Source organism: Polypterus senegalus, chromosome 12 (assembly GCF_016835505.1).
Source record: "Polypterus senegalus isolate Bchr_013 chromosome 12, ASM1683550v1, whole genome shotgun sequence".
Lineage (NCBI taxonomy): Eukaryota > Metazoa > Chordata > Cladistia > Polypteriformes > Polypteridae > Polypterus > Polypterus senegalus.
This window is the reverse complement of record NC_053165.1, coordinates 67,560,310-67,581,172: the sequence shown is the minus strand read 5'-3', so window position 1 is coordinate 67,581,172 and position 20,863 is coordinate 67,560,310. Positions and strand designations below refer to the sequence as shown.

Below are 20,863 nucleotides of genomic sequence, written 5' to 3'. Positions count from 1 at the left end.
GCATAAACTCCTTGGACTTGAACTCTACACATCATGGCACTATATAACCTAATTCTTTGAGCCTTCTTAATGGCTTCAGCACACTATCTGGCAGTTGATGGTGACAAGTCCAATATGACCCCTAAACCCTTTTCGTAAGGTCTACTTTTGATTTTCATACCTCCCATTGTGTATTCAAACCTAACATGTTTACTTCCTACATTTAATTCTTAACTTAGATAATTTGGCTTGCCATACATGCCTGTATGCTGTTCAAGTCCCTCTGTAATGATTCTATGGATTGAGTCTAAATAATCTGCCAATCCACCTACTTTGATATTATCTACTGTGGCTGATGACAAAGGACCTTGCCCCACCGGGACGCCTGGATCTGGGAAGCACTGGGAAAGGGGCAATATCTTCCCTGGATGCATGTGGGCAGCCTCCCTAATTTCCATCAAAGGCCATGGATACGGACCTGGGAAGCTCAACCCTGTGAGGGTCCATGGCCCAACCAAAAGGCTGCCTGGATGGTTCCTGAGCCCTGGAGGACAGCACTTCCGTCACAACAGGAAGTGTTGCTGCTTCAGGAACTGTGTACGCCCAGAGTTCTTCCGAGTGCAAGGGCAGCACTTCCACCACACCAGGAAGTGCTGCCAGAAGACCATCACTGAGCACCTGGAGAATGATAAAAGGGGCCGCCTCTCTCCCTTCGAGGAGTCTGAGTCAGGTGGACAAAGACGGAGCTTGCAAGAGATGAATGGAGACAGCCGAAGAGAGAAAAAGACTGAGGAGTAGTGTGTGAGTGGGTGGAACCAACTGTAAATAGTTTGCAATTAAACAGCATGTGTTTTGGACATTGGTGTCGCATCTTTATGTGGCCGGGCTAACTTTTACTCTACAAACATTACCAAATTTTTATTTATATTCCTACCCAAATCAATTGTGTATACTAAAAATAATAGTAACAGTAGCACTGATCCCTGTGGGACGACTCTTAACATCACCTAGTTCTAATTAGGTTCCTTGCACCATCACCCTCTGCTGCCTGTGTCTTAACTGCTTCTGCATCCATCTACAAACACCACCCTGAACTCCCACTTTTTAGTTTGCTGCCTAAACTCTCATGTGGCACCTTACCAAATGCTTTCTAATAATCAAAATACTACTACTTACTCCACTTTTATCACATCCCTTTGTTGCTTTTGTAAAGAATTCCATCATCGAAGTAAAACATCACCTCTCTCTTCTGAACCCATGGTGATTTTTTAGTAAAACTCCTGTTCTTGTCATGTGTTGCTCAATCTTATCCTTAAAAATTATTTCAATTAATTTACTTATGATGCGCTTCAAAATTACTAGCTCATACTTATTCAAATCTCCTAGAAATTTGCACCAAGGGATTATATATGTAGTCGTTAACCTCCTTAAGAACTTGGATAAATATTATCTGGCCCTGGTGATTTGTTTGATTTCGGGCTATTTAATCAATGTAGTATTTCTCCCTCTACAAAATTTCCAAATTACTCAGTACCTCCCTAGCAGTCCCTGTTACCACTGGGAGATTATCCCCTTCCTCACATGTGAAGACCTCAGAAAAATTTGAATTTAGAGCATGCGCTATTCATGGTCTGTGATTTTTTTTAAACAAAGACATTTGGGTTATCTTTTGCCTTATCTGCTATATTCCTCTCTAACTGCCTTTTAGCTTCCCTGATATCCTTCTTAATGTTCTCACACACCAAACAATTAATCTTAGTTATTAGTCCTAAACACCATACTACAGCTCAGTCTTCCTTTGGTGCTTCTTTTCAACTTTTTATTAGCTCACTGCAGAGTTTTTCTTTTTAATTTCCTACTAATTTCAAACTTTGGTTGGTACCTGTCCTGCATTAAATTTAAATTGTTTTTAAACCTTTTCACTGATCTGGGTATGATGCTAAACTGCATCCAGCCCTGCAAATAGTCCTCCAACTTGCAGAGAAAGACTTGGGGGTTGATGGCAGGATTGGCATTCCAGTCACCGTAAAAACTTTACACAGCTCTGAAACAGCAGACTGGACTCTTTTCTGCTCTCCGCATGAGTAGCTCTGCTGCAGCCACTGGTTGTTCTGATAGCTGTCATACGCAGGAAGTATGCAGTGGCAGATCTGCTCCTCCTGATAGTGTCCAATGTCACTCCTTTTAATGAGAATATGATGAGGCTCAAATTAAGACACTCCCTGGATGCTTTGTTTGTTGTCTCATTATATGCTCCAACCATGGTAAGTGATGTCTCGATGAGGGAAACATTATATTTGCAGCTTCACTCAGTAGTCGAAGGGTGCCTGCGAGGTGACACTTCGCTGGTCATGGGCGATTTCAGTGCAACCAATGGCACTGATAGGGCTGGCTATGAGGATTGTGTCAGTCTCCATGGGTCTGGTGACCGTGGCGAAAATGGCTCCATGTCCCTCGACTTTGTAAAAGGTCAGGGGATGTGGATCCCTGAGCTGCATCGTTCGATTGGTACACCAATCCAGGTGGTGAGGTGAAGGAAATCGATCACATCCTTGTGGGCAGGCACTGGAGGCTCCTGCAGAACTGCAGGGTCTACAGAAGTGATCAGTTTGTGAATTCTGATGATAAACTTGCTGTTGCTACTGTGAAGATCCAGCTTAGGTCCAGTAGGCTTCCACCTACTAGGGAAATGAGGCTAGACTTTGCCAGACTGCAAGATCAGGCTGTTTCTAATGAGTCTGTATGCAGCTTGTGTGAGGAACTTGCACACTCGAGTATGACTGCTGATCCTAAAGGGACATGGGGGACATTCCATGACAAAATCTTGAAAGTTGCTGAGGATTTTGACAGTGTTCCCAGAAGGATGTTTTCCATCTCACAGGGCACTCTGGAGTCTCAGCGCGCAGCTTAATGGCAACTCTAGTCTGTAGAGGGAACTAAGAAGGACGGTTGTGATGGCTCAGAGAGCAGATAAGGAGGCATTTGTTACAGGAAGCTGGGAGCAAGTGACTCACCATCTATGGTCTAGCAAGCCACATCCTGCTTACTGAGGAATTGAAGCATTAAGCACATCTGAATCTAATCCTCTAACAGTCACATTCACGGCAAGTGATGGAACAGCCCTTCTGGATGACACTGCAGTAGTGACCCACTGGGCTGACTACTTTGAGCAGTTGTTTAAAGCTGATCCTCCAGCTAGGACACTGGATATCTCTGGGTGCATGGTTCTTGAGGCTGATCCTCCAATTAGCTGTTAACTACCCAATCTCACGGAGACTGTACATGAGGTGAACCATCTGATGGTAGGGAGGGCAGCAGGGATCTGTGGTATATAGAGTGAATTTCTCCAGGATGGTGTTAAGACTGTCCTCCTTGCATTGCAAGCTATCTTTACCTCCATCTGGGAAACGGGCGTAACACCAACTGACCAGAAAATGGTACTTTTCCCTATCTGGAAAGGTAAGAAGGATCACCTGGATTGTGACTACAGCGGGATAACACTGCCGGGTAAGGTCCTCACTAGTGTCATCATTAATAGGATCCATGATCACTTAATAACCTAATAGTGACCAGAGCAGTCTGGTTTAATGCCGAAGAAGTCTACCATCGACTGTATCCTGGAACTGAGGGTTCTTTTTGAGTGCAAACACAAATATCAGCAGAGTTTCTTTGCAGCCTTCGTCAATATCTGTAAAATGTTTGACTCGATTGATCAAGTTGCCTTGTGGGACATACTAAGACTTTGCAGGATCCACGGCTGGCCTGTACACTGGTAGCGTGACTGCTATGCAGAGTGAAGGTAGAACCTCAGTGTTCCTCCCAGTTGATTCTGGGGTGTGTTCTTCTCCTACTCTGTTCAATGTTTGCATGGACTGAGAGTTGGGAAGGGTCATGGGTTCCAGTGGCTGTGGGGCATCTTTTGGAGAATACAAAGTTACTGATCTTGACTTTGCTGACAATGCTATGATCTTCACAGAATCGATGGAGATTCTGATCGGAACTCTTAAGAGACTGAGTGAGGAGTCTAACTGCCTGAGATTGCAAAGAAAAAACACCAAGGCCTTTAATGACCACTTGGGCACAGCCACCAGCAGTATGTCTGTCTGCGGAGAAAATGTCAACCACTTTGAGAGGTTTACTTACCTCAGTCTCTTCCTATGAAGTCAGTAGGCGGATTGGGAGAGAATGATGCCTCATGAGGTTGCTGGAAAGGGGAGTGTGGCGCTCCCGATATCTATGCAAAAAGGACGAAGGTCTAAGTCTTTGGAGTCCTGGTGCTTCCTGTCTTGCTATATGGTTGCAAAACACGGACACCACCCAGTGACCTGAGATGAAGACTGGACTCCTTTGGTACTTGTTTCTTAGGGGAACAAGCAGTTATTTATGGAGTGCCGAATGAGGCACTTAAACTGCATTTTGAGGGAGCGTTAGTTATAGCACTTTAGCCACATAGCACGATTCCCTGAGGGTGATGTGGTTCACAAGATACTCACTGCTAAGGACCCGAGCAGCTGGACCAGGCCAAGGGGACACCCACGTAACACCTGGCTGTGGCAGATAGATGGCCAGAGTAGGACTGGTCCATGTGTCTTCCTGGGGGGATTCCAACCAGGACCCCAAGGTGTTTTGTCTTGTAGTGGGTGTGGCAATGCACTGAACCAGTGTTTATTATTTTTTTATTTCAAGCATTAAGGAAAGCTATTTTAATGTGTTAGTCATTTTACTTTTGCACTTAAACTTTGGGTTAGAATTTACATTACTATGCATGTTTATTTGTACACTATTGTTCGTTCCTTCATGTACAGTTCTAAACCTGGCCTGTTCTCAACTTGCTTCTTCTCTCATTCCCTAGTTTAAATCCTCAGACTAACCTACCCATATGCCTCCCCAACACATTGGTGCCCCTCCACTTCAGATGTAATCATTTGCAGTAAAAACTAGAGAGCTCCTGTGAATTAAACACAGTAACACAATTAAACACCAACATCTTTTATAATTTTCAAAAAAATATAAAACAACTTCACACAGTTTCTGGATTGGTACATCAAATGTAAAAATAAAATATAACGAAATATTTAATTAAATTAGAATTCTGCCAGGTAGGACTTGGACCTCATTAATAAAAATAAAATCAACAGTGATAACCCAACATATAATCTAAGGGAAACAACAAATTAGTACCTTTGTATTTACAAATGAGTGATGAAAAGCATTACCACATTTGGTATATAATCTGTTGCTGCGCGATGGTTTCTGAGCTTTTTCAGTTAAGACAGACAAACTTTGGATGGTTAAGCACAGTTATGACTCTGAGAAGGAGAACAACAGGGGCTTCAGGCCTCCAACAAGTAATCAAACCTGTTAAAGCAGAATCACCAGGTGCCTGAAGAGCAGGGTGAACCTTAAAAGCCCTCTGAGTCTCTCACCTCACAGCCTTACTAAGAAAAACAGATATACTGGATATTCCCCAGGCATCACCAGACCCAAATTAAGACAGCATGCTATGCAATCATAATCAATATAGTATAGGTATAAAAAAATGCACAAAACAGTGTTGAACAAATAAAAAGCAATGTGCAAGAAAATTTATTTAGAATAGTTTTTCTCTATTGTGGATTTGCAAGCAGATAGCTATCACTAGCTAGTATGTTACAGTTAAGCTGAGAAACATGAATGCCTACTGGGTGTGAAAGCAATACAGTGCCAAAGACAGTCAGATGGAACCTGCAGAGATATGCTACTTTATTGCAAAGCAAATTCTTTCCATAATCACCTGTAGAGTAGTGCCAGTCACCACAGATATAGTCTAATAACCATCTAACCTTCAATAGAGCCCACTGCAAGAAGTAATTTTCCTTATTCTGATCTAATTCAGATAGCTTGTTAAATTATATTAAAAATATCCCAGTTTACTACATAAATGTAAAAAACAAAACACCCAAGACAGTATATATATGGTAAATTACAATGGAGCTATTACTTCATTTCAGTTTGTAGTTTCAATTGTTTGTCTCCCCAATCATATGCTATATAGGATATCTGCTGCTGTCAATTTATCTGACACTTATCTATATGCATCACTTTGTTGCAGGTCAAGGTTTCCAAGTCATTAATTTTCCAAACACGTGCACTTCAAAAACACAAACACATGCAGAACAAAAACACTATAGGCTTCTTACCTACATGACTGTCAATTTAGGAAATGACCATGTCTGTAAACACTACTTAACATTGCTCACTTTTCAAAGAGGAGATTCACGATTGAAGACATCTCCTACATGCTGGTCTTTCAAGTCATGTGGTCAAGATGGATAACTTACATATTTTTTTCTATAGGAGAGAAAAAGTTAAACTAAGCTATTGTGAAGTCATGTTTTGTCTTGTTTTGTTATTGTCCTTCATCCATATCTCTACATACAGTACATTTACAGCTACACTTACATGAATATATCCAGGTTTTAAATAAATTGTATTTGCTTTACTGCATCAAGCACGTTTGGGTTATTTGTTGAAAAATAGTCTATTACCATGCCCAAACCACAACAGAGAACATGAAAATTATTTGTCAATTTGAGATTCTATTAACTTTGTTCATAAATCTTACTGATCTCTTCATAGTTCTGGTACCACAGCTGAAAGGTGAAACAAAGATCCTCCACACATCCTACATTAATTTGACGTCCTTGGGTGCATGTAAGCCCAACATGATCCACGTCAACTTACAATGTCATACTGCATAACTTCCGAGATAGACGGGATGCGTTTCACAACCAGAAATTCCTTGTCAAATTCCGATTTGCCAATCTTACAACATCCTTGGATTAACCAAAAAAAAAAAAACTCTGATAAGAATTACAATGCAAACCACACTTTAGGTAGAAAGTCCAACCTTTCAGTTTGACATATTAACATGAGAAATAAATTGACCCATACCTGATACTTCTTGGGTTCCCAAAATGTATATTAAAAAAAAAAGGAAAAAAAAGAGAAGAATTCTAAATCCAGAGTCTTGCTATCTCCCAGTTAATAAAGTGTCCCTACAAATTCCTCTTCATTTAAAGGGACAGAGCGCTGCGAAAAAGTATGTTTTCATGTAACTTTATTAAAAATGAATTGCAGTTGCTAAGCTACATTAGATCAAAATGAGTGGCACTGTTGTAAATGTTACTCACATCAAGCATATGAAAAGGCCCTGAAATAAATCCCTATGTAGAAAGTAAAATCATATTTTTCCTTTATGTAACCATCTGGGTGCATGTCCTGGGGCCTTAGCATTTGCGATAAATCAGCAATACCTGTATCTTTCTGTTTCTGCTTTCACCTTGCACTCTTCCATGCAACACACATACACAGTTACTAGCATATCACCACCCCTTAATCAAATGAATGAGTGACCGTTCGCTTACATTTCTGAGGGAAACCACCAACCAGCACATTTTATTTTTATATGTGATATTCAAAGAGTGCAAACATAAGCTGATGACACCTTGGGGCATGTGGTGGGAGCCTTAACCTGGTCTTCCCAGTTACAAAGATAACATATAATACTTGTCAATTATTATGTTCTCAGCATATCCTAATAACAGAATTAATCCAACAGTCACCAAAGCATATAAAATATCTAGTTACTGGGTGCACTACATTTGCAAAGAATGTTTCATCACAGGATACACTACTCAGTAGTTCAAATATCTTTGAAGGTGTCCTCTAGATCTAATATCTCCATGTCACTACAAATGAATACGGCATCAGAAGAAACTGGCAGCATCTTTAAATATGAGCTTTCAAAACCAGCAGCTGAGGGATTTCATAATTAGGGACACTTATGCTGCATCTTTTTAATGATGATTAATGGTCAAATGTACATAGATTGATATTTTCATAATTCATATATAACACAATCAATGTATATCATAAAAAATATAAACTTTATTAATAATTATACAATCTGTGATCACAAACCAAGCCCTTTAAATTTGAGTATGAAAAGTAGAGCTATTTGAACACATACTTTCATCAAGCCTTTTCACTTGAAGTCAACTGTATGCGGACAGCCAAAAAGCAGAAAAGAAGGAAACACTAATAAGTGATCATATAAATGTTAAGGGGGGAAAAACCCCACAAAAAACAATCAAGAACGTTTCTTCCAACAATTCTTGCAAGAGTTTACACACAAGGGGCAAGCTCATTTTCAAACATAGATAAAAGCACATTTTAATCAAATGGTTTCTTATGCACCTTTGAGATTACTTGTAACTGTATATCTCCTCTTTTATTGATTACAATATTTTATTTCAAAATCAATTTAACAACACTGTCAGAAGTAGATGCCAAATGTAAAGTAGACAGGTGCCATGTGTAATATTTTCAATATGAGCTTGACTAGGTCAAGGTAACAAACATAATAAGGATCAAGCCTGCCTTTTGAAATATGGGCACAGATCTTGACATGTGCGTACTCTATAAGAGACACCAGTCTTTTACAGAAGGTATGACAACTCAAAGCAGTATGCAAAAAGGAGAATTCCCTAGATAAACCACCACCAATGTAGCAAAAATATTAAAAAGCAATATTCAGGTACTAACTAATTGACTATTGCTCCCTTATTCCCACCCCCTTTCTGGGCAATCTTTATAAAATTTTCCTGTGGCTGTTCAAAATGGGATGGGTGACTTACAAGCCATCAATTTCCTTAATGGTCTTCCAGATGAAACAATCATTTTACATAAACTGAAAATAAAAAAATAATTCAGATGTGGGCGTCAGTAGGCATTGAGCCCTAGGAACCAAGTTACCCAAACTATTCTATAACATTTCAGTAACTGTTTACTGCTCTGATACTAATCTTTGTGATCAGAAAATAGGTAATTATGATGGCAACTGATGAGAAGAATTTATAATTAATTGCAGAATTACAGTATTTGAGGGTTCCTGTAGGGTGCCTCTTTCTCTTGCACAATTTGGTTGAAACACTATTCAGCACATCATTATCTCATAACATGCTTAAATTTCAAGTTTGCCATTTTTCTGTCCAGCCATTTTAGCTCTAGACCGTCCTCAAGAAACTGACTCTCACACACACACACATATATCATCGAGATATCAATGTTTTTGGTATCAGGGGACCCTAAAACATCAAGATCCATCAAAAACAGGAGATCTCTAATGTCAATAAAACTAGTACAACAAAAAGTAAAGAAATTTCTATTTTATTTAAATAAAAAAAAAACAACAAACGCTAATGCCTTATTAGCTATATTCAGGGGAAACTGATCAACATGTAATACTTTTTCCAAGGCCAGTGATACTATCCACATTTAATGAACAGGATATTAAAGTACATCTGAGGATTACAGAGTTTGAGAATCTAAGAGGATAATCTTAGCAGTCTGCAGGTAATAATGTAATATATATGGGCAAGATTAGCAGTGAACTGTGATACAGATCAAAGGTCATGGCCCTTTTTGAGAAAGAGCAGTTTGTTACCAGCAAGTAAAAGGTGAGATCTTCCTCAGTGGGAGAGTTTAAGTATCTTGGAAGTATTATTCACAAGTGGCAGTTGTAAGCCATAAGTGCATAAGTGGAGTTGAAGTCCTTACACAGTCAAGCAGATTAATCCTAATAATGCCACACAGAAACCTCAATTTGGCTTATACCCATTCTTTTGATCATTAACCAAAGCTTTTGATCATAGGCAAGGATGGTAATATAGGCAGACTGGTAAATTATCAAATTTGCCTTCAGACTTTGCCCTGCTTCATCAATACAGCAGAACCTGTGTCTCTCTGGATAGAGAGGAGCCAGTTAAGATGGTTTGGGCATGTAATTAGGACATCCCTAAATATTTACCATGGAAGGTGTACAAGCCCACAAAGACAAGACCATGGGGCAAACCCGTGACACGAGGAGACTAAAGTCCATTTAATTAAATGAGCAATAGGCTTAATTATTTTAACAGTGCTGAATTAACTGGTAAATTTAGAGAGAGACACATTTAAAATAACTGGAATTAAAAAGGTCAAAAAGAATTCAATTTGATGTAATTTCCAGGTTGTAAGAAATATAGTACAGCCCAGTTCATTCATATATATATATATATATATATATATATATATATATATATATATATATATATATATATATATATACACATATATACATACACACATACTTACATATACACGTATGAATTATGGATACATACATATAATATACATTCATATGAATTATGGATACTGTCACAGATGAGTGGGGACACCTGGACAGTCCCAGAGTTGGACGATACTTCTCCTCTGCCACGAGAGAGCAGCCACCCGAGTCTGTTTGGGGGCCACGGGAACAAAGCTGGGACGCTCACCATTTTTGAAGGACGTGGCCACTGCCAGGGGGCGCCCGGACAACTGGGGAATCCTGGATGGCAGCACTTCCGCCACACCAGGAAGTGCTGCCGGAAGTAATTCCAGGGGCACCCGGAGTGCTTCAAGGTGCTCTCCGGACACTTCCTCCACACCGGGAAGTGACGTTGAGGGAGCACCTGTGGCTCATCCGGGTCATAATAAAAGGGGCTGCCTCCCTCCAGTAGACAAGCCAGTGTTGAGAGGAAGGAGATGAAGCTTGTGAGGAGGGGCAGGTGGTCAAGAAAAGAAGACGAAGAAGAAGAGAGCTGGTGAAAGAAGGCATTGTGGTGAAGTAAGAATTAATAAAGAAGTGTGTTTTGGACATTCTGTCTGTGTCTGGGGGTATGCTTTCCACAATACATACATGTATATAGTTTATTAGTTAAAGCATGTATTTTTAAGAAAATTTTATTTATTTTAGTACTTTTATTGTCACTGAACAATAAGCCTTCAGAATATCATTTTGTTAATAAAAATAAACATAACTGTGGTCTATAGTTTAAATATAAAAAAGCAAAAATAATACTTTAATATAGAACATAAGGCATATATGTACTGTATCTGGTTATGCAGGGACAGCGTAAAATGTATCTTAAAAGGATAAAGAAAAAAAAATCTGAATCGATCGATCAAGTGACATGAAATCATTGATCAGTATAAGCCTTAAAAAAAAAAAATCTGACCAAAGCATCCATTTACATCTTTATATTTTAAGGTAACTGGTTAAGTACTGTGGTTATGGCAAAGCACACAGACATTTTTGTATAAATTTACATTTTTCTATTAGTTTTAAAATTAAAGGCTATGCTAAATAATATATCTGATGTCACTACTGTGTTGAAGGGATGAGGGACAGAAAAACTATTACACTCTAAACATATTAATTTAACTATTATGTAGATATCACTACCTCAAGTAAAAATTCTGCTAAACTCCTGAAGTGCAACGGACTCTTTCAAGTCACACAGCGACTAATATATAATTTTGTCTGACAACCAAAGAATGTGTAACAATGTCAAGCCAATACTTGTTATTTGATAGTAGCCAGATATCAGAATTAACGCTCAGAACCTATCAATGTCACATTTCAATGTACAATGCCATGTAACATTAACAAACATAACAATAAATCTAGTTGTCAGTTTTATCACAAACTCTGGTACACTATTAATATCACATTAATATCACACTATTAATTATCATCATTTACTACTACTTTCAGAGATGTTATATCACCAAAAGGAATGCACTGTAGAGAATAAAGCAGGCACTTGTATTAATCGAGCTCTTGATTTAAAAACAGGAAATTAATGTAATTTTTGCTTTGAAGGGTCTATTATGGTTGTTTGCAATGTGGATTTCAGCACTTTCTGTTACAGGGAAGTTGGATACAAAGCAGGAACTAACCATGAACTGACACAAAACAGTTAAAGGACATAGAGTGTCTCTGTCTAACCAACTCAATTTGGACCAGTTTAGTGTTGCCAATTAACCGAACATGAACATCTCTAGTATGTGACAGAAGAGAAACAAATACAGAGAGAAAACAGTCTATTTGTGAAAGTCATGTAAAAGTGCACAGCCTTAGAAAAAAGTAATCTACGTGATTATGTACACTTTGAACAACTATAGTTAAACTTTCTGCTTATCAGGATGGGCTGATGTTCATTGCCTTTACCTGTAAAACTTTGATTTTAAGCTTAAACAGAGCTATCTGCACTATTTGCTCAAAATAACACTTTTTCTTGAGGATGCCCTATTGGATACTGTACACACACTCAACTGACTGGCATCAGCTTCCAATCTCAGAATTTTTCCTACAAAAGCTTTTACAACTTACATTTTCTTCTCATATCATGAAGCTGATTAACACACCAAGGAAAACACAATTTTAAAGCTTGTGTTCATTTTATTTAGTGCAGCAAAAATTATCTGTGTAAGATAAAAACATCCTTTACAAAGTTTCAACAAGCCACATGAGACTAGTGTAGAACAAAAAGAATGAAAAACATGGCTTATAGCATTACTCAGTACAACCAGTTTTAGGTTTACAAATAACGACTGGGAGTTACAGATCACCTTGTATTTGTATACAGAACACAAGATTAGACCTAGAAATGGTTAATTACGAGTATATGTGTATTAAATCATTTGCAAGTATTACTGCTACTTCAAAAGGCCTAGTGTTCTTGGCTCAAATTTTGTGGGATGTGGCACTGGCACATTGACCCCTTGGTTGCGTTTTCCTTCCACATGCCCAAAGTCTTCCTGCGTAGGTTATTGGGGATTCTTAACTAGCCTTGTCTAAGTGTCAATGTTTCCTACAAAAGCCTGGCACCCCACTAACTTTAATAGAATTGTATTCTTACAGAGTGCTTATTACAGTGCTTTGCCACATCCACCACACAACAAACCACCTGGACGCAGCACCACATTTAAGCAGTGCGAGGTTTTTTTACATTGACTAGATTGCCAATCCTGCCACCAACCCTCAAGTTTTCCCTGCATGTTGGAGGTCCTGCTACAGATTAAGGTCATATCCAGGACAGAGGAATTATATATGCAACAAGGTATATTTAAGTTTCACAGAGATGTAAAAATGAAAAACTATTTCTTAGAACAAATCTTTTGCCAATTAAAATTATCCAAATTGATGTGTGCTTAAACACAGATTTCTGGAGATGGGTTTGACATGTTTCACATTAATTTGAATTAAATCAAGCGAAAATCAATATCCTACTATCTGTTTTGCAACCTGTTTATTTATTAGAATTTAAGTGCTTTAAGCATGGTGCTGGCACATTACAAATTAAATGAATCATTATTTCATTATGTCTAGATTAAGGACTTTGTAATAATCAGGGATCCCCTCAAGGTTGCTGGATGTCATGGCCGGCCTGTACACTGGTACTGTGAGTGCCGTGCAGATTGGAGGCAGAATCTCTGTATTTTTCCCCAGTTGATTTCAAGGTTCATCAGGAGTGTATTCTTACTCCTGCTTTGTTCAGTGCTTGCATGGACTGGGTGTTGGGCAGGGTCATGGGGTCCAGCAGCTATGGAGCATCTGTTAGTGAAGAAAGATTCACTGATGTTGACTTTGCGGACAATGCTGTGATCTTCAATGGAGACTCTGATCAGGACCCTTAAGTGTCTGGACTTGTTCTGGATAAAAAAACTAGATCTAGGCCTTTAAATGACCTCTTAGGCACAACCATCGGCAGTGTGTTTGTGGAGAGAGTGTTGACCTTGTTGAGAGGTTTACTTAGCTCAGCAGTGACATTCATGTCTCTAGTGACTCTTCCTATGAAGTTAGTAGATGGTTTGGAAGATCATGGGGGGTTCAAGAGGTCACTGGAAATGGCTGTGTGCAGGGTTACCGCTAGAAATATTTGGGCCCCAGACAACTGGGTACGTGTGGGGCCCTCTGCCTTCCCCCAGGTCCCCACATGCCAAAACCTTCAAATATGTATACAAAATGGACGAAATGTAGTTTATCCGACGGCGACAATGCTGCATTTATGAATACCATACTTGAGTTAAGCCTTCTCGCACATCAAAGTTTGACTGCCAGAAGTAAAGCCAGTGCTAATGGAAGCTCGTAGCGGAATTGAAACAATACATTAATGAGATAAGCCTATGTATTATCTAATGTGTAACAGTACAATTATACCAATGCAATGAATAGGAGTAACATCTGAACATTTTAATATATACTAACTGTTAGGGTTATCAACATGGTGTACAATCAGTATGGTAACTTGCTGTATCAAACTTCAAAGTTTTCAAAAAAATCTGGGTGATCCAGAATCTTTAGTGATACACACAAAACCAACACACACTCGTCACTGCTTTAAAAGCAACAACACACACCCAAGCGAATGAATTATCAAACTACAGAGACAGACTTCTGGTACACCATCCACGATAGTGCACAACAATATCGCTGTTGTCTGAGACAAAACAGCGCCTGTGTGTGAGAAACGGAAGTATTCGATTACAGCGGTCAAGTCAATCCATTATCCACGTACCCTGTACAAACAACATACTACTCAACGTCAAGCTCAAGGACGTCAGTGTCGGCTCTCCTTTGTCTTTGAGAAGCGTGCTGCTGCTGGCCCCCTTTGACAACCATGCTTCACATGACACGAGCACGATATTTACTTGCGTGAAGCGTGCGGCTATTAAAACACTCACTTGTATTGTTGTAAGCTAAATGATTTAACTTTTCTATTACATGTAACTTGAATAACTGTCCAAATATATATCTACGTGCACATCAGCATAAAAAAAAAAAATCAAGCATGAAGGGGCCCCCTTCTATTAGGGCCCCGGACCAGAGTCCCGTTTGTCCCTCCCGGCGGCGGACCTGGTGTGTGGCTCTCCAGATATCTATGCAAAAGGACGTAGATCCAAGTCTTTGTAGACTTGCTGCTTACTTTCTTGCTATACGGTTGTGAGACATGGACACTATTCAGCACTGCTTCTCTTTCGGAGAATCCTTAGGTACTGCTGGATTGACACTGTGCCAAACGAGCTGTTGCTCACAGAGTCCCGAATGAGGCACATCACCTACATTGTGAGGGTGCATCAGTTACAGCACTATGACAATTTGGCACGATTCCCTGAGGATGATCAGGCTCACAGGATCCTCACTGTTAAGGACCTGAGTGGTTGGACCAGGCCAAGGGGACACCCACATCACACGTGGCTGCAACAGATAGATGGTCAGTTCCTGAAGGTGGGGAGTAGCCTACCAGAATCCCGAGCTGATTTGTCATGTGTTGGGTGCTGCAATGCGTGCATGCGCACGCTCCCCAACCAACCTGACCTTCTACTAATCAGGATAGGACTCAGGATAAAGATGTGATTGAAACCTTAGGATCCCATTACCAAAATATATGTCATAGAATAATTTTTGAATATGTTCCAAGTTTAACTTTAGTAGGACAAATCTTAAACAAAATCCTTTTCCAACTTAGTGACAGTTGAGTAGATGTGGTTTACAAGTGTTTTTGTTTTGTATTAACATGTGTTTATATGATTTCTTATTCCTGAATTAATATTTAAATTCAGTTTATCTACAATTTAGTAATTGTGTCCAACTTAAAATGTTCAATAATTACTTGCTCTTTGTGGGTAACTGATTTTACCTTATTTTTAAATATTTTAATGCTTTATTTTATGGTGTGGGCACCATAATGGTGCAGTTGTTGCAGTGACACTACTATTCTGGTTATACCTGTACACTTACATTCCAAAGATGTGAGCTCAACTGGCAGTTTTATACTAGCCTACTACATGATAAATAATTTACATTATTTTATTAATTAAAGAGTATGGTTCACTTATCTTTATTAAACTACAAAAGGAAGGGAAATAATTCTAAGAGCTGTTAGTGACTTTCCCAAGAAGAAAAACTGATCATATCCATGAAACTCACCTCTCCATAATAATTAAAATAAAATTTAATTGGACTAATGCTTGTGTGAAAACATTAGGCTATGAGCTCTGTTCCTTTTAGATAAGAAATGACACCATTCCAATAAGGTCCTCAGGTTCACTTCTGAAAGCCCACTTTAGATGCAAGCTTTTGGTCCCACTCATTTCACTGTCTATGAGACATCCTACTTCTAACAGATCACATTCCCTAATTAAATGAAGTTTTTGCCTTCTCTTATTCTGCATTTCAAAAAGGTATAGTATCTCAATGATAATATTTGGAAAAAAAAATGTACTTCCTATCAGTTTACCTTTTTTTTCCTGTATCCTAAAGATAAATTAAGTAGACACAAGGGCAAACAACATTAATTGCTTAAAGGCTGAAGCTCCTTCAGCATTATAGATATTATTTTCTATGAAGTCTCTACTGGCTCAGTTACCCAAAACAACTAGGAAAACCAAATAAAAATTAAAAAAACAAAAATACTCCTTTATTACCATGTATCATATACTGTACAAATGCTTACTACATTCTAAAGAAAAATTAACCAAACCGGTTTTATAATTTGTTTACAACTACATAATGCATAAATTTGGAAAATAGCAGCAGCAGCCACAATTAGCCCCCAAGAAGGAACTTGCGAACCAATGCTATACAAGACATTTTGAAAGGTGTGCAATTTAAAGGTTATTGTATCAAATGAATGCGTGGGGCATTCCCTGTACTTTTGACTTATGTATAGTTAATGGCACAGTCCAAGCTGAGCAATTCCTCAGAATCAAGCTCAGTACTGCATCATCAATAAACTGGTAGGATGCTTTATTTTCAAAACATGCCTTTGAGAAATGCACGCATTGCATGCTTTAGTGAATATCACTGCTCAAAATAAATACAATTCACTCTTAAATCAGCAAATTAATGCACCTCACAACTTTTGTTTGATCTCAGTACAAAACAAAGACAGCCTTAAGTTTAGTTAAGCAAGTACTTGTTTTCACACTAATGAGTCAATAGTCTTCAGTTCAGTATAAATGGAAGCATATTTAATTGTATTGTGCTTTACTTCTTACTAAAGCAGCTCTCAGCCCTTTTCTGGACAGAGCCTGAGAACAGTAACACACCACAAAAATCTGAAGAAAAGACAGAATAAGATGACAAAAAGGTAGATGACCTTTTATCCTTTCAAAAAAATAAATGGGGGGTGCAAAGGCAGGTAAGTCTGAGGCTGCTAACAGGATCTCCCTATCATAAAGGGATCAAGCGGGTGCACCTGGGTTCATGCTGCTCATTCATGGGGAAAGTCATAAATGACTAGTCTGAGTCCAGTACTTTCTTGCCTTATCATTAAGGAAAGTTTATGGTCCCTGTCTTAGAGAAGAGTAACCATTTTGCTCCTTTCTAATAACAGCCAGATGACAAAAACATATTAAACCTTTTCAGAAAATTTCTAAGACAAGATTAATCTGACACATGCAGGCTAGCACACACACACTCATTTTAAAATGCTAACATGGCTCAAAAAGCATAAGCACCAGATTACTGCTGTGTGCCATAAAAAAACACATAAATCATTCAAGTGTAAAAAAATAAATGCATTTAAGTTTTGAAATAATCAGGCTGTTCCTTTTTATATCAGATTTGCTCAGTGTTATTTGCAACAGATTAGGTTCAGAGATCTGCAGATGAAGTTCATATATATACATTGCTTACTTGTTGCAAATTATTGCCTCCTCACTTATTTTGATGAAGTTCTACTAATCACAGACTTGAAAACAAATGTATTTAATAATAATAGTGGTGTTTAATGAACTTACAAAAAGTACTTTTGCAAAGAATAAGCAAAGTCAGACTACAAATTTCATGAGTATAAGTGTTCTGACAAAATCTTGCCTGTAAAAATAAAATTATCAAGTAAATCTGCAACTCTGAAAGTTTGTTTTCAATTTTGTTAATAATAGCACTTTACAAAACTTGTATTCAAGGTAAAATGTGGTTTTAAGTGGAAGTCTCATACTGTAGTGGACACATTATTCTTTAACTCTTGGTGCTGTAAAATGAGTTTACAACATTTGATTCACCAGCCTCGCCAAACACAAAATTCTCACACTTTATATTACCTGTGTAGAGAAGAAAATGAGTATTCAAGCCACAGAAAGCATGAACCAACAGCACTAAGGACTTCAAGCCAGTAAAGCAAAAGGAACAAGCACTAGGAAATGGAAAGCCACTGCCATATCATCTTGTAACAGACTTGAAATTAATTTTAGTGTGAAACCTAAACACAGTAGTGGAGCAAAGTGAAAATTCTGACACATACAATGATTATAAACAGAGCTAATCATAGATTAATTTTTAATATTAAATAATGAAATCCTAGAGATGAAACATTTCCCAATTATTTTTGTGTGCAAGTACTGTATATTAAACACTCATTTTTTTCTGTAGTTCATTATCATTACAAGAAACTGTGTAAAGCAGTCGTAAATAAAACAGTTGTCCGAGAACTGGAATAGTCCTTTCATTGCAATGATCCAAGGCATTCATATTGTGCCAGGGTGACTGGAAAACAAATGAATACTTTTAGATAGGCTATGTACATGGCAGTGAAGCTATATGCAGAGAGGAGCAGAGACTTTTTATTCTGGAAAATCGATCAAATACTCACTATACGGGATGTTATGCAATAAAAAAAAAGCAGATATCCTTCAGTGATGGTTGTTCTGCTTACTGTATTAGAAAGGGCCGTTATATACAACTATTAAACATCTGGATGTTTTAAATGTGTGTTATATGAAAATATTGCATATGCTAAAATAATTTTTGATTTGAGCTATTTACAATAGACTTTCCCTACAGCATCAATTAAATTGGGCATACTTCACTGAACATGCATAGAAATGAGCATGGCTTAAAAAATTGCATATACAAATGGTGCTTACTCTGAGACCTATTAAGATACAAAATTGCCTTCTGAGTTTTGTTATTAATTTAGATATGTTTAACATTCTGAAAGCACAAAAATATTTATAAAATGACTTCACAATACATAAATAACCTTAAAGAACATATAAAAAGCTCATTACAATCTTTCAAAAATAATTTATAAGTTTTGCATGTTATTTACCAAAAAAACAATCCAATTCCACTGCATATTACTTTGGTATGTATGATCACTCCACTGCACTTGCAAAATAGTTTGAATAAAGGTTATAACAATTAAGTACTGTATATGCCACAAACATTTCTGGCACAATGGGTGTTTATTCCAAATTGGAGCAGATATTTAGCAATATACTTTTTTTGAACACTGTTATCCAGCTCAGAGTCATATGGAGTCAGCGCCTATCATGGCAAAATTGGTTGAAAGGCGGAGCACATCCTGAACAGGATGCCAGTCTAAAACAGGGCACACACTCACTCTAACAAACACACATCATACACATTCACATGAAGCCACATTTAGAGCTGTTAATTAGTCTAACACAGACATCTTTGGGAGGTGGGAGGAAACTCTGAGAAAACATCATAGCAAACATGGAGAAAAACCATGAAAACCCTAAACAGACAGTCTCCATGCTAGAATTTCAACCCAGGACTCTGAGGATGTGATACAACCCGGTACACTACTGTGTTTCCTTCAGTCAACAGCATATGTATGACACTTCTTTCACTTTTTGCTTAAATATACTTAACATACATTGAATACATTACATAGAACTAGACATGTATGCACACAGTATTCTGTGCACAGAAACATTTTGTAATAATGAATCATTTGTTTTAATATATATTAAGATGGTGATTACTTTTTAAGATGTGGTTAGAAATTTAAATTATGCTTCATACAACATTAAAAAAAAAAACAAAAAAAAACAGGCCTATACTCACTGTTCGACCGAACAGGATCTGTATTTGGTATGCTGTACAAGCAACTAAAGCTTATAAAATGCTTTAGTTGCGTAGGAGGGCACTACTAGGATCTATACTGCCACTCCACAGAATGATAGTCTCTTCAGTCAGTTACCCTTCTTTAGGAGACAGAAAAGATCTGTCTGCACTTTTACAGAGTATGAAGAATCAAGATATTAATGCAATGATTTCCCTTAACATACCTAAATTATTATTGTGGGTAGGATAATATTAGCAATTAAAATAACCACATTTACAATACGGTTTTGAGGAGGCAATGCAGCAAAAATTTAAAGAATACCAACCCCCAACTGATCACCTACCTACACTTCCCATACACAGAAACTACTACAGACTTGTATATTTCAATAATTAAAACACAAATTCAACACTATATATTACAAACCTCTTTAAAATAATCTGTATGACGGACACCACAAAATTCAATGACAAGATAGTGTTCCTAGCATAACACAGTTCTTGAGAGCAATTCATCAAAAACAAATACTTAAATTAAGCATTTCACGCATACCTCAGCAGCAGTTTTCTCCCCCCATTCCAAGGATCACCACCACAGAGACAGTTATATCCTACTGGGTCACTTTACCAGGCTGGCAGGAAAGACAGGCAGGGACGGCAGTCCATTTGCTGGGATCTGTGTCTGTGCTGGTTCATTAGCTAGCAGCAAGGAGTGATGCCCGAGAGCAGAGCCAAAGAAACAGCATTTTTCAGCCTGCACAGCAGTAGAGCAAAGCGGCAGTGCACCAGCACGCATAAACTCATGCATGCATGCACGCACGCGCACACACGCACACTCGGTCTGTCGGTCTGAGAGGAGGAGTAGCAATAGTAATATATGCAAAGGTAGCTCTGCTCTCATATCAGTTTTATTTCAATGCTTTGTTTTGGTTAACTGACGGCCTGATTTCTTCCCTCCACCCACTATTCAAATCCAGCTTGGGGAAGGAAAAAAAAAACAAAACAGTGATTGAAATTGACAAGGACAGACAAGGGTGCTATTTTTTCCTAGCTTGCTTGACTCTCAGGATTTCACAGTTTAAACCAACGCTGGCAGCTTGCATGACGTTTACTCTTAATGTAGATCATACATTGCAAGATCGAACTTCAGCTAAGCAG

General features: G+C 38.2%; 1 protein-coding gene across 14 annotated transcripts in view; it reads right to left on the bottom strand.

Annotated features, from left to right (window-relative positions):
- rimbp2 (RIMS binding protein 2) overlaps nt 1-20,518 on the bottom strand; it is a 227,816-nt gene extending 207,298 nt beyond the window's left edge. For 9 of the 14 annotated variants that reach the window (XM_039772056.1, XM_039772059.1, XM_039772063.1 and 6 more), the window contains exon 1: nt 20,259-20,516. The gene's annotated coding sequence lies outside the window, so the exon portion shown is untranslated. Of the gene's footprint in view, nt 1-20,258 lie in introns of all 14 variants that reach the window. The other 5 variants (XM_039772071.1, XM_039772072.1, XM_039772073.1 and 2 more) reach the window with 3 other exon arrangements.
- Between the last annotated feature and the right edge of the window lie 345 nt (nt 20,519-20,863).